Consider the following 15,327-nt stretch of genomic DNA (forward strand, 5'->3'; position numbering starts at 1 on the left):
ACATAACATGGTAAATGCACTACACAACATGGTAAATGCAATACATAGCATGGTAAATGCACTACACAACATGGTAAATGCACTACACAACATGGTAAATGCACTACATAACATGGTAAATGCACTACACAACATGGTAAATGCACTACACAACATGGTAAATGCACTACATAACATGGTAAATGCACTATACAACATGGTAAATGTACTACATAACATGGTAAATCCACTACACAACATGGTAAATGCACTACACAACATGGTAAATGCACTACACAACATGGTAAATGCACTACATAACATGGTAAATGCACTACACAACATGGTAAATGCACTACATAACATGGTAAATGCACTACACAACATGGTAAATGCACTACACAACATGGTAAATGCACTACATAACATGGTAAATGCACTACATAACAAACATGGTAAATGCACTACACAACATGGTAAATGCACTACATAACATGGTAAATGCACTATACAACATGGTAAATGTACTACATAACATGGTAAATCCACTACACAACATGATAAATGCACTACATAACATGGTAAATGCACTACACAACATGGTAAATGCACTACACAACATGGTAAATGCACTACATAACATGGTAAATGCACTACATAACAAAAATGGTAAATGCACTACACAACATGGTAAATGCACTACATAACATGGTAAATGCACTATACAACATGGTAAATGTACTACATAACATGGTAAATGCACTACACAACATGATAAATGTACTACATGACATGATAAATGCACTACACAACATGGTAAATGCACTGCATATCATAGTAAATGTACTACATAACATGGTAAATGTACTACAAATCATGGTAAATGCACTACATAACATGGTAAATGCACTACACAACATGGTAAATGCGCTACACAACATGGTAAATGCACTACATAACATGGTAAATGCACTACACAACATGGTAAATGCACTACACAACATGGTAAATGCACTACATAACATGATAAATGCACTACACAACATGGTAAATGCACTACACAACATGGTAAATGCACTGCATATCATAGTAAATGCACTACATAACATGGTAAATGTACTACATAACATGGTAAATGTGCTACATAACATGGTAAATGCACCACATAACATGGTAAATGCACTATATAACATGATAAATGCACTACATAACATGATAAATTCACTACACAACATGGTAAATGCACTATATAACATGGTAAATGCACTACATAACATGATAAATGCACTACACAACATGGTAAATGCACTACATAACATGGTAAATGCACTATACAACATGGTAAATGTACTACATAACATGGTAAATCCACTACACAACATGGTAAATGTACTACATAACATGGTAAATGCACTACACAACATGATAAATGTACTACATGACATGATAAATGCACTACACAACATGGTAAATGCACTGCATATCATAGTAAATGCACTACATAACATGGTAAATGTACTACATAACATGGTAAATGTACTACAAATCATGGTAAATGCACCACATAACATGGTAAATGCACTACATAACATGGTAAATGCACTACACAACATGGTAAATGCACTACACAACATGGTAAATGCACTACATAACATGGTAAATGCACTACAGAACATTGTAAATGCACTACACAACATGGTAAATGCACTACATAACATGGTAAATGCACTACACAACATGGTAAATGTACTACATAACATGATAAATCCACTACACAACATGGTAAATGTATTACATAACATGGCAAATGGACTACACAACATGGTAAATGCACTACACAACAAGGTAAATGCACTACATAACATGGTAAATGCACTACACAACATGGTAAATGCACTACACAACATGGTAAATGCACTACACAACATGGTAAATGCACCACATAACATGGTAAATGCACTACATAACATGGTAAATGCACTACACAACATGGTAAATGTACTACAAATCATGGTAAATGCACCACATAACATGGTAAATGCACTACATAACATGGCAAATGCACGACACAGCATGGTAAATGCACTACACAACATGGTAAATGCACTACATAACATGGTAAATGCACTACACAACATGGTAAATGCACTACACAACATGGTAAATGCACTACATAACATGGTAAATGCACTACAGAACATGGTAAATGCACTACACAACATGGTAAATGCACTACATAACATGGTAAATGCACTACACAACATGGTAAATGTACTACATAACATGATAAATCCACTACACAACATGGTAAATGTATTACATAACATGGCAAATGGACTACACAACATGGTAAATGCACTACACAACAAGGTAAATGCACTACATAACATGGTAAATGCACTACAGAACATGGTAAATGCACTACACAACATGGTAAATGCACTACATAACATGGTAAATGCACTACAGAACATGGTAAATGCACTACACAACATGGTAAATGCACTACATAACATGGTAAATGCACTACACAACATGGTAAATGTACTACATAACATGATAAATCCACTACACAACATGGTAAATGTATTACATAACATGGCAAATGGACTACACAACATGGTAAATGCACTACACAACAAGGTAAATGCACTACATAACATGGTAAATGCACTACACAACATGGTAAATGCACTACATAACATGGTAAATGCACTACACAACATGGTAAATGCACTACATAACATGGTAAATGCACTACACAACATGGTAAATGCACTACACAACATGGTAAATGCACTACATAACATGGTAAATGCACTACACAACATGGTAAATGCACTACACAACATGGTAAATGCACTACATAACATGGTAAATGCACTATACAACATGGTAAATGTACTACATAACATGGTAAATCCACTACACAACATGGTAAATGTACGACATAACATGGTAAATGCACTACACAACATGATAAATGTACTACATGACATGATAAATGCACTACACAACATGGTAAATGCACTGCATATCATAGTAAATGCACTACATAACATGGTAAATGTACTACATAACATGGTAAATGTACTACAAATCATGGTAAATGCACTACATAACATGGTAAATGCACTACACAACATGGTAAATGCGCTACACAACATGGTAAATGCACTACATAACATGGTAAATGCACTACACAACATGGTAAATGCACTACACAACATGGTAAATGCACTACATAACATGATAAATGCACTACACAACATGGTAAATGCACTACACAACATGGTAAATGCACTGCATATCATAGTAAATGCACTACATAACATGGTAAATGTACTACATAACATGGTAAATGTGCTACATAACATGGTAAATGCACCACATAACATGGTAAATGCACTATATAACATGATAAATGCACTACATAACATGATAAATTCACTACACAACATGGTAAATGCACTATATAACATGGTAAATGCACTACATAACATGATAAATGCACTACACAACATGGTAAATGCACTACATAACATGGTAAATGCACTATACAACATGGTAAATGTACTACATAACATGGTAAATCCACTACACAACATGGTAAATGTACTACATAACATGGTAAATGCACTACACAACATGATAAATGTACTACATGACATGATAAATGCACTACACAACATGGTAAATGCACTGCATATCATAGTAAATGCACTACATAACATGGTAAATGTACTACATAACATGGTAAATGTACTACAAATCATGGTAAATGCACCACATAACATGGTAAATGCACTACATAACATGGTAAATGCACTACACAACATGGTAAATGCACTACACAACATGGTAAATGCACTACATAACATGGTAAATGCACTACACAACATGGTAAATGCAATACATAGCATGGTAAATGCACTACACAACATGGTAAATGCACTACACAACATGGTAAATGCACTACATAACATGGTAAATGCACTACACAACATGGTAAATGCACTACACAACATGGTAAATGCACTACATAACATGGTAAATGCACTATACAACATGGTAAATGTACTACATAACATGGTAAATCCACTACACAACATGGTAAATGCACTACACAACATGGTAAATGCACTACACAACATGGTAAATGCACTACATAACATGGTAAATGCACTACACAACATGGTAAATGTACTACATAACATGATAAATCCACTACACAACATGGTAAATGTATTACATAACATGGCAAATGGACTACACAACATGGTAAATGCACTACACAACAAGGTAAATGCACTACATAACATGGTAAATGCACTACAGAACATGTTAAATGCACTACACAACAAGGTAAATGCACTACATGACATGGTAAATTCACTACACAACATGGTAAATGCACTACACAACATGGTAAATGCTCTACATAACATGGTAAATGCACTACACAACATGGCAAATGCACTACATAACATGGTAAATGCACTACACAACATGGTAAATGCACTACATAACATGGTAAATGCACTACACAACATGGTAAATGCACTACACAACATGGTAAATGCACTACATAACATGGTAAATGCACTACACAACATGGTAAATGCACTACACAACATGGTAAATGCACTACATAACATGGTAAATGCACTATACAACATGGTAAATGTACTACATAACATGGTAAATCCACTACACAACATGGTAAATGTACGACATAACATGGTAAATGCACTACACAACATGATAAATGTACTACATGACATGATAAATGCACTACACAACATGGTAAATGCACTGCATATCATGGTAAATGCACTACAAAACATGGTAAATGTACTACATAACATGGTAAATGTACTACAAATCATGGTAAATGCACCACATAACATGGTAAATGCACTACATAACATGGTAAATGCACTACACAACATGGTAAATGCACTACACAACATGGTAAATGCACTACATAACATGGTAAATGCACTACACAACATGGTAAATGCACTACACAACATGGTAAATGCACTACATAACATGATAAATGCACTACACAACATGGTAAATGCACTACACAACATGGTAAATGCACTGCATATCATAGTAAATGCACTACATAACATGGTAAATGTACTACATAACATGGTAAATGTGCTACATAACATGGTAAATGCACCACATAACATGGTAAATGCACTATATAACATGATAAATGCACTACATAACATGATAAATGCACTACACAACATGGTAAATGCACTATATAACATGGTAAATGGACTACATAACATGGTCAATGCACTACACAACATGGTAAATGCACTACACAACATGGTAAATGCACTACATAACATGGTAAATGCACTACACAACATGGTAAATGCACTACACAACATGGTAAATGCACTACATAACATGGTAAATGTACTACAAAACATGATAAATGCACTACACAACATGGTAAATGCACTGCATATCATAGTAAATGCACTACATAACATGGTAAATGTACTACATAACATGGTAAATGTACTACATAACATGGTAAATGCACCACATAACATGGTAAATGCACTATATAACATGATAAATGCACTACATAACATGATAAATGCACAACACAACATGGTAAATCCACTACATAACATGGCAAATGGACTACACAACATGGTAAATGCACTACACAACAAGGTAAATGCACTACATAACATGGTAAATGTACTACACAACATGGTAAATGCACTATATAACATGATAAATGCACTACATAACATGATAAATGCACTACACAACATGGTAAATGCACTATATAACATGGTAAATGCACTACATAACATGATAAATGCACTACACAACATGGTAAATGCACTACACAACATGGAAAATGCACTATATAACATGGTAAATGTACTACATAACATGATAAATGCACCACACAACATGGTAAATCCACTACATAACATGGCAAATGGACTACATAACATGGTCAATGCACTACACAACATGGTAAATGCACTACATAACATGATAAATGCACAACACAACATGGTAAATCCACTACATAACATGGCAAATGGACTACACAACATGGTAAATGCACTACACAACAAGGTAAATGCACTACATAACATGGTAAATGTACTACACAACATGGTAAATGCACTATATAACATGATAAATGCACTACATAACATGATAAATGCACTACACAACATGGTAAATGCACTATATAACATGGTAAATGCACTACATAACATGATAAATGCACTACACAACATGGTAAATGCACTACACAACATGGAAAATGCACTATATAACATGGTAAATGTACTACATAACATGATAAATGCACCACACAACATGGTAAATCCACTACATAACATGGCAAATGGACTACATAACATGGTCAATGCACTACACAACATGGTAAATGCACTACACAACATGGTAAATGCACTACATAACATGATAAATGCACTACACAACATGGTAAATGCACTACACAACATGGTAAATGCACTACATAACATGGTAAATGTACTACAAAACATGATAAATGCACTACACAACATGGTAAATGCACTGCATATCATAGTAAATGCACTACATAACATGGTAAATGTACTACATAACATGGTAAATCCACTACATAACATGGCAAATGGACTACACAACATGGTAAATGCACTACACAACAAGGTAAATGCACTACATAACATGGTAAATGTACTACACAACATGGTAAATGTACTACATAACATGGTAAATGCACTACACAACATGGTAAATGTACTACATAACAAGGTAAATGTACTACATAACATGATAAATGCACCACACAACATGGTAAATGCACTACATAACATGGTAAATGCACTACACAACATGGTAAATGCACCACGCAACATGGTAAATGCACTACATAACATGGCAAACGCACCACACAACATGATAAATGCACTACACAACATGATAAATGCACCACACAACATGGTAAATGCACTACATAACATGGTAAATGTACTACATAACATGATAAATGCACTACATCACAAGGTAAATGTACTACATAACATGATAAATGCACCACACAACATGGTAAATGCACTACATAACATGGTAAATGCACTACACAACATGGTAAATGCACCACGCAACATGGTAAATCCACGACATAACATGGCAAATGCACTACACAACATGGTAAATGCACTACACAACAAGGTAAATGCACTACATAATATGATAAATGCACTACATAACATGATAAATGCACCACACAACATGGTAAATGCACTACATAACATGGTAAATGTACTACATAACATGGTAAATGCACTACATGATAAATACACTACACAACATGGTGAATGCACTACATAACATGATAAATGCACCACACAACATGGTAAATGCACTACATAATATGGTAAATGCACTACATAACATGATAAATGCACCACACAACATGGTGAATGTACTACATAACATGATAAATGGACTACATAACATGATAAATGCACCACACAACATGGTAAATGCACTATATAACATGTCAAATGCACCACACAACATGGAAAATGCACTACATAACATGGTAAATGGACTACATAACATGATAAATGCACCACACAACATGGTAAATGTACTACATAACATGGTAAATGCACCACACAACATGATAAATGCACTACACAACATGGTAAATGCACTACATAACATGATAAACGCACTACGTGCTAAATGGACTACACAACATGATAAATGCACTACATAATATGGGGAATGTACTACATAACATTATAAATGCACTACATAACATGATAAATGCACCACACAACATGGTAAATGCACTACATAACATGGTAATTGCACTACATAACATGATAAATGCACCACACAACATGGTAAATGCACTACACAACATGATGCATGCACCACACAACATGATAAATGCACTACACAACATGGTAAATGCACTACATAACATAATAAACGCACTACATAACATGGCAAATGCACTACATGATAAATGGACTACACAACATGGTAAATGCACTACATAACATGATAAATGCACTACACAACATGGTAAATGCACTACATAACATAATAAACGCACTACATAACATGGCAAATGCACTACATGATAAATGGACTACACAACATGGTAAATGCACTACACAACATGGTAAATGCACTACATAACATGGTAAATGCACCACACATGATAAATGCACTACACAACATGTTAAATGCACTACATAACATGATAAACGCACTACATAACATGGTAAATGCACTACATGATAAATGCACTACACAACATGGTAAATGCACTACATAACATGGTAAATGCACTACACAACATGGTAAATGTACTACATAACAAGGTAAATGTACTACATAACATGGTAAATGCACTACATGATAAATGCAATACACAATATGGTGAATGTACTACATAACATGATAAATGCACTACATAACATCATAAATGCACCACACAACATGGTAAATGCACTACATAACATGGTAATTGCACTACATAACATGATAAATGCATCAAACAACATGGTAAGTTCACTACATAACATGGTAAATGCACCACACAACATGATAAATCCACTACACAACATGGTAAATGCACTACATAACATGATAAACGCACTACATAACATGGTAAATGCACTACATGATAAATGCAATACACAATATGGTGAATGTACTACATAACATGATAAATGCACTACATAACATCATAAATGCACCACACAACATGGTAAATGCACTACATAACATGGTAATTGCACTACATAACATGATAAATGCACCAAACAACATGGTAAGTTCACTACATAACATGATAAATGCACTGCACAACATGGTAAATGTACTACATAACGTGATAAATGCACTGCATAACGTGATAAATGCACTACACAACAAGGTAAATGCACTACACAACATGATAAATGCACCATACAACATGGTAAATGCACAACATTGTAAATGCACCACACAACATGATAAATGCACTACACAACATGGTAAATGCACTACACAACAAGTTGAGCAAGGCTAACCGAGTCGTGACCTCGATGTGGTTCGTAACCAGTCTTGTGATTGGTTGTTGACAAATGCTGAACAGGCCACGCCTCCAACTGTGCCGTGCGTTCGGGCAAAACGTTAGGAATTCCTAAATGGAGTAAATTTCTGTAGTTTTCTTGATTTATTCTGCAGATATCGGTAAAATGTAGGTAAGGCTTTGGCGAAATTTGAAGGAGCAACTAATATTCTTCAACCTGGTATTTTTTTAGATTTTATTTTTCATTCTTTTCGTCTGTTTTTTCGAGTTTAAAAAATGTTAGCTGGCTGGAGCCTTCATCCCTTGTCTATTTCTTACACTAGATACCAGCCGATACCCCCCCCCGCGCTCATAGGGAGTGCGTACAGTTGATCATAGTTCCTGCGCTCCCTGTGGTTAAAAATAGCAACAGCTGTAACTATCGAATATTTTTCTCCAAATTTTAATTTTAATAAAACATTACTGTTATGTTATTGATGCAGCATGAATGTTTAAACTCGTTTAATTCAAATGAAAGTACTGTGGTTTACATTGAGTGAAAGTAACAGCAATGGCTACCGCCAACAACAGAATGGTTCATAGGTCATAACAAAATAGTACTCTCTGTCAAGAGAGGGCGCACTACTACAGTTACTATACATAAGTGATATCATAACATCCCCCTCCTCAAGCTAAATAATGGTAATCTGCGAAGTGTTTATAGGAAATAATTGTTCAAGTACAGGTTCAGAGTCCTGGGATGGAAATGTATATAGTCGTGTAACGATACAGCTAATAAGTTTCTATTTGGAACGAATTGGTTTGTTTCTCAATAAACATACATGGAACATCTAAATATTAAATCAACTTAAAATTCTAGAACTCGATAAACACAATAGAAATTGAATAACGCAGCTCTCATTTGAGCTTTTCAAATTTGACAGTTTATGTGAACACAAAATCATTATACTTGCTGGAGGTTTGCAATGTCTCTTCGGTCTTTCTTTGGCAGGTGAATTGATTTTGTTAGGTGTGTTTTTCATTCCTTGTGGTCCCTGGTTCAACTTGCTTGTAGTATGCTTGGTTTGCATATCCATAGTTGGCCTATCATGTGCTGGTTTGATGTGAGATAAATCACGTTGGTATTGTGTGCTGTCAGGCGTCTGCACTGTGTATTATCTATCAGATAATTTGTTAATGACTGTGGCAGGTTGCCATGGTGAACCTGGTGTTTTCTGGAATCTACATAGAGAGTCTGTTTTGAGCGGTGTAATGTCCGTTTGACTTTGAAGAATTTGCTCTGTTCAATCTTCTCCTTATAACTATATGTAGACTGATCACGTCCATACTGTAGAAATGGGAGATTGGTTTTGACCTTTCTATTCTGAAAAATTAACACAAAAAGGGAAGGAATATTAGCTGTTATGGGAGTGTCTCTCAGTGTTGTCAGAATTTCTCTCAGATTTTTCTCTCCTTTCTGAAGACACTTTTTGAGCATAATTTTGACTGTGTATATATATATCTTTCTGCGCGTTCATTGACTTGTTGGTGATGGGGTGCACTGGTTGTATGTTTTATCTCATGAGTCTAGCAATATTCTTGAAATTCACTGCTTGTAAGCTGTGGCCCATTGTCTGATATCAAGTCTGTTGGGTATCCAAAATTGGAGAATATTTCGTCAATCTTGCTGATGACAGTTGAACTAGTCATGTTATGTAGTTTATATGTCCAAACATAACCAGCATAGTAATCAACAATTAGAAGGTATTTGGAGCCTTCAAACTCGAATATGTCCATACTAATCATGTTCATGGGTTCAGTACTGTGGATTGGTTGTACTGGCAGTTTTCACTGACTTCTCTGATTGGTTTGACATTTGTTACAGTCTTTTATCATGTATTCTATGTCTGCATTCAGACCAGGCCAAGACGTGTTTTCTCTATACCTTGGTGTTGTTTGTGGAGTATTTGGAGTACTCTGTCTCGCATTTCTGTTGGGATGACGATTCGATGACCTTTTAGTACTACACCATTGTGGATGGCTAACTCGGAGCGATGCTGCCAATATGCATGAGTAATTTCATTGCATTGCTTCTTCTTTTTAGGCCATCCATTTGTGATGTATGGGATTAAGGCTTGGAGAACTGGATCTTTGACAGTGAGTTCGCGGATGCAGTCAATGACAAATGGCTTCATTGTTGAGACTTGTGTATATGTACGTCAACATCAGGTATTTGGAAGGTTGTTTGTTTGGTGTTTATGCATCTTGATAGACATTCAGCAAGGGGTACATCTTTCCCTGGCACATACTTTATGTTGTAATTATAACCTTGAATCTGTAAGATAATCTTTGTAGTCTGGCTGGCATCTTGTTGATTTGTTTCTTTGCTACCGACTCGAGAGGTTGATGGTTTGAATGGATGGTAAATGGTCTACCAAAAACATAGTGTTTAAAATACCTTGTTGCCCAAACAACAGCTAGCATTTTACGTTCTATTGTTACTATTGTTGGCTACTGTCGGGGTTAGGGCTTTTGAAGCAAAGTGGATAGGTTTATCATCTTGCAACAAAACAGCCCTGAGACCTTTACTGGATGTGTCACACTGGATCACAATTTCTTCACTAGCATCGAAGTATGTCAATACTCGTGCTTTTGTTATGGTTTGCTTTATCTGGTCAATTGCTTTATCGTGACTCATAGACCATTCAAACACTACACCTTTTTGCAGTAATTTTCTAAGCAGCTCAGTGAGTGGACTTAACTTTACAAACTTAGACAAGTAATTGACAAGCCCAAGTAGTGACTGTAATTCTTGCTTATGTTTTGGTGCTTCCATTCTCTGTGTCAGCATCCTGTATTTCATGTTTTGTCATATTACCTCAAACCCTGCAAATGGAAGTGTGCATGGAATCATGGAATCGTGTGTATTGTGATAACTGTCATGAGGGTGATTGACAGGTCATACTTTTTTTAAATCTGGTAGGACAGTGGATTCTACCAGGTGTGCTTGTAATTTACATAAAAAAGGGTGTTTACAACTTTGGAAGGAGAATCTGTTATTTGAATAACAAAGGATATTTATGATTTACTGAGTTGCCTATTGACACAGCTGCCAGCAAGATTACATTCTGATTGCCTCATGTGGAAACCCAGGTGGTGTCACTGCCTATAAATTGGACAGACTAAAGACAGTTTGGGTCGATATTTTCAACTTGGTGTCCTTCTCTTCAGCTTGCTTTGCTGTGTGTTCTGCTACGATATTACAGGCTACAATCATCATTCTGTGAGACTTGTATGAACTACTCTGCAATCTCCTGCTTTCAGCAGTGCCCTCCAGAATACCAGCGTTCCTCTGCAAACAAGAAAGACTCCTGTATTTCTCCGTTGTTGAGTTGCAGAAGCCATTGATTGTCGTCCAATAATACATCCTGGAACTGTGAGTTATCACCAATGCACATTTCCCCCAAGCAATCCCTTACTTTAGTGACTTTATTCATTGTATTTACTGTGCTTTATTTCTTGTAATTATTTGGAGAGGTATTGATGTATTTCATTTTCAGTACTATTGTCTTGTCTACCCCTTACTAGCAGTAAAAGAACCCCCTGTCCAGTGAGTTCTGAGGGTGTCCTTCTTAATTGCAATAAGCAGGCCTTACACTGTGACACTCTGGATAGCTTTCACCTTGGATGGGTCAGGCGATATGCCATCCTTACTCAGAATATGTCCGAACATAGCTGTGGGTCCATAGCTCTGCTTGTGTCGATCTGATATAATAAACGTACTTGAAATTTGTATGGTATTGTCGACACAGTAGAGCTATGGTGACAGCCATAGAGTACCATCCATGTTGACGCCGCAATAAAACCATTGCGCAAATAAACGATTCAAAATCATGCAATGTCTTGTGAAAAACGACTCCAAACTAAGGTCGATAGATTGTACATTTATTAAATACTCACCACAGCAAGGATTGAAACTTAATAATTTCAAATAAAGCCCATTCACCCGAGTATTCTTGGACGGTCACGCTAAAACACAGCTTGTCGCCATCTTACACACACTGGACGAGGTCGGTATCACATGATCAATATGACGTCACGTTGTTGTCATTACGTAATGCGGTTAGGGATTCCCCAAGAATGTATACACCATGTCCGGCATTGCGTCAATAACGTGTGTTTATTGCAACCAACCGTTTCAGAAACGCAATAAAGGTTTGAAACGATATGGAGTTGGCACAAATGTTTGTGCCAATTTCACTGTTTATGACATTCTAGTTGAATTGTCCAAGGAACCACAAAATGGTAGTTTTGTTTGCCAAACATGTTACAGTCTAATCTGTAGGTTTGGCAAACTAAGAGAAAAGGCTCAATGTGTTAAAGACGAGCTCCGCGAACGATGTTTTTCTCCCTGTGTTGGATTTAAAAGAAAATCCAGCGAAGAAGAGGCTTCAGGGGCAACGTCTGCCAAACAAGTGGTTTTTCAACTTCCACCAAAAGTTACGACATCGATGCAACCGGTAGTAGAGAAAACAGACGCAGAGGTATGTATTTCGATAATTCTTTATATAGTTCTAATTTACATTTATCAACCTATATTTAAAGCCATTGTTATTTTCTCATTCAAAATTTTTCATTATGAGGAATATTGCATACTTGGTTCATCTACTAATTTTAATATTATTTGATCATTTACAGAAGTCTACTTTCATAGATGTTGCTATCAATCACATCAAGAAATATAATTATTGGTCTGGAATTAAAGATCTTCTGAAAAACAGTCGTAAATTTAGAGATGTTTTTCACAGTCTTCTGGTACATGAATCTCGACAGGAAGTTTCGTTTTATTGGAAAACAAGTCGAATACCGTCCCAAGAAACCACATTTGAAAACATAAAGAAGTTTCAATGGTTTCGCTTTCTAAATGAAACTAGGAAGCACCTGCCAATATTACATGCTGTAATTGAAGGTTCCCTGTCAAACCGATTGTCCGCTGATAAGATTTGTATGTGAGTAATTTAAATAATTATCCAAATATCTTCGAAATCCTGATACAAATATAAAAATGTTCGTATTCACGAAAAACATTTCAAATAATGCCTTTTAAAGCCATGAATGTACATACGGTTTTGTAATATTGAATTTATACCTGTCAGGATAAGTGTCAACCTAATGAGCGAATATTATATTATTCTATATGTAATTTTTTTCAAAACAATCGAATTTGCATAATCTTACGGAATAATCATAAATAGTGAAATATGGATTCCTGATATGTTTTTAAATTCAGTTTGACACAATTCAGATGTACGAATATAGTGACTTTTTATTGATTCTTTTTACCAGTGACGATGATGGAAAGTGTGGCTCCTTAGTTCCCGGCTTAGGTTTTACAATTGGTACCATACTAAACTTGCGAAAACCCAGGAAATTTAATTTTCTACAAAATATTAACGCACTTCAAATGTACCGAAGTGGCTGCAATCAAAAGGTTAGTTGCTAAACTAGTTTTTTGTATTAATATTGTTGAGATGTACCGAATCATTCAACAGTATACAAACATTTTTATTCGTAATAATACAATATCAATGTTTCTGAGTGTTACGTAGCGAAGTACAGATAATACGAATCAATGAAATTGGTTTTTTTGCGCAGATTTTTAAATGGTTTAACAAGATCGGACTGAGCATTGGGATACATGCCACAAGAAACTATGTTGACCGTTTACGTAAAGGATTCGATAGTGAAATAATAATCTGGAAACAACATATTCAGGTTTGTGTTTTCGTCTTTTTATAATTATAGTCTTAGTTTCGTATATTAGTGACGCCTGGTTTTGGTGTTACAGTACGCCCCTCTTATCACCAGTAACATCACTCTTATTATCCAAATTTTCTTTAGCATGAACTCTCTGCAAACTGTGACAGCAGTGTGCACACCGACGATAGCGTACATTCTTCCTTGATCTCAGAGTTTGACGAATCGGCAGAGAGCGATCATACCAAATCAACTAACGGATCCGATGAAGACTGTTTCAATGAGCCCAGATGGGGCCAGTGATATTGAAGATGACGTAGAAACTTTCGAAAGAGGCATGTTGAATTCATTATATTGCTTCCCACATAGATATTATTTTTGAATATACATGACGTGTTTATTTTGGTATAAGTGACCTCAATATTGCAGGAGACACAATTTTAGGATAATATATATTGTCTAATGCTAGCTAAAACCTAACGACGTCCGTCCGACTTGCGAGTTCC

At 35.7% G+C, this 15,327-nt stretch overlaps 1 long non-coding RNA gene across 1 annotated transcript; it reads right to left on the bottom strand.

Moving 5' to 3' along the window:
* Window positions 1–9,571: 9,571 nt before the first annotated feature.
* On the bottom strand, window positions 9,572–13,139 carry LOC146734696 (uncharacterized). Its single transcript, XR_014931641.1, has 2 exons — window positions 13,025–13,139; window positions 9,572–10,448 (listed from the first exon to the last, which is right to left on the bottom strand). It is a non-coding gene; the product is annotated as an uncharacterized LOC146734696 (long non-coding RNA).
* Window positions 13,140–15,327: the final 2,188 nt, after the last annotated feature.

This window comes from Saccoglossus kowalevskii, chromosome 14 (genome assembly GCF_978046115.1).
Source record: "Saccoglossus kowalevskii chromosome 14, keSacKowa6.1, whole genome shotgun sequence".
In the NCBI taxonomy this organism is placed as follows: domain Eukaryota; kingdom Metazoa; phylum Hemichordata; class Enteropneusta; family Harrimaniidae; genus Saccoglossus; species Saccoglossus kowalevskii.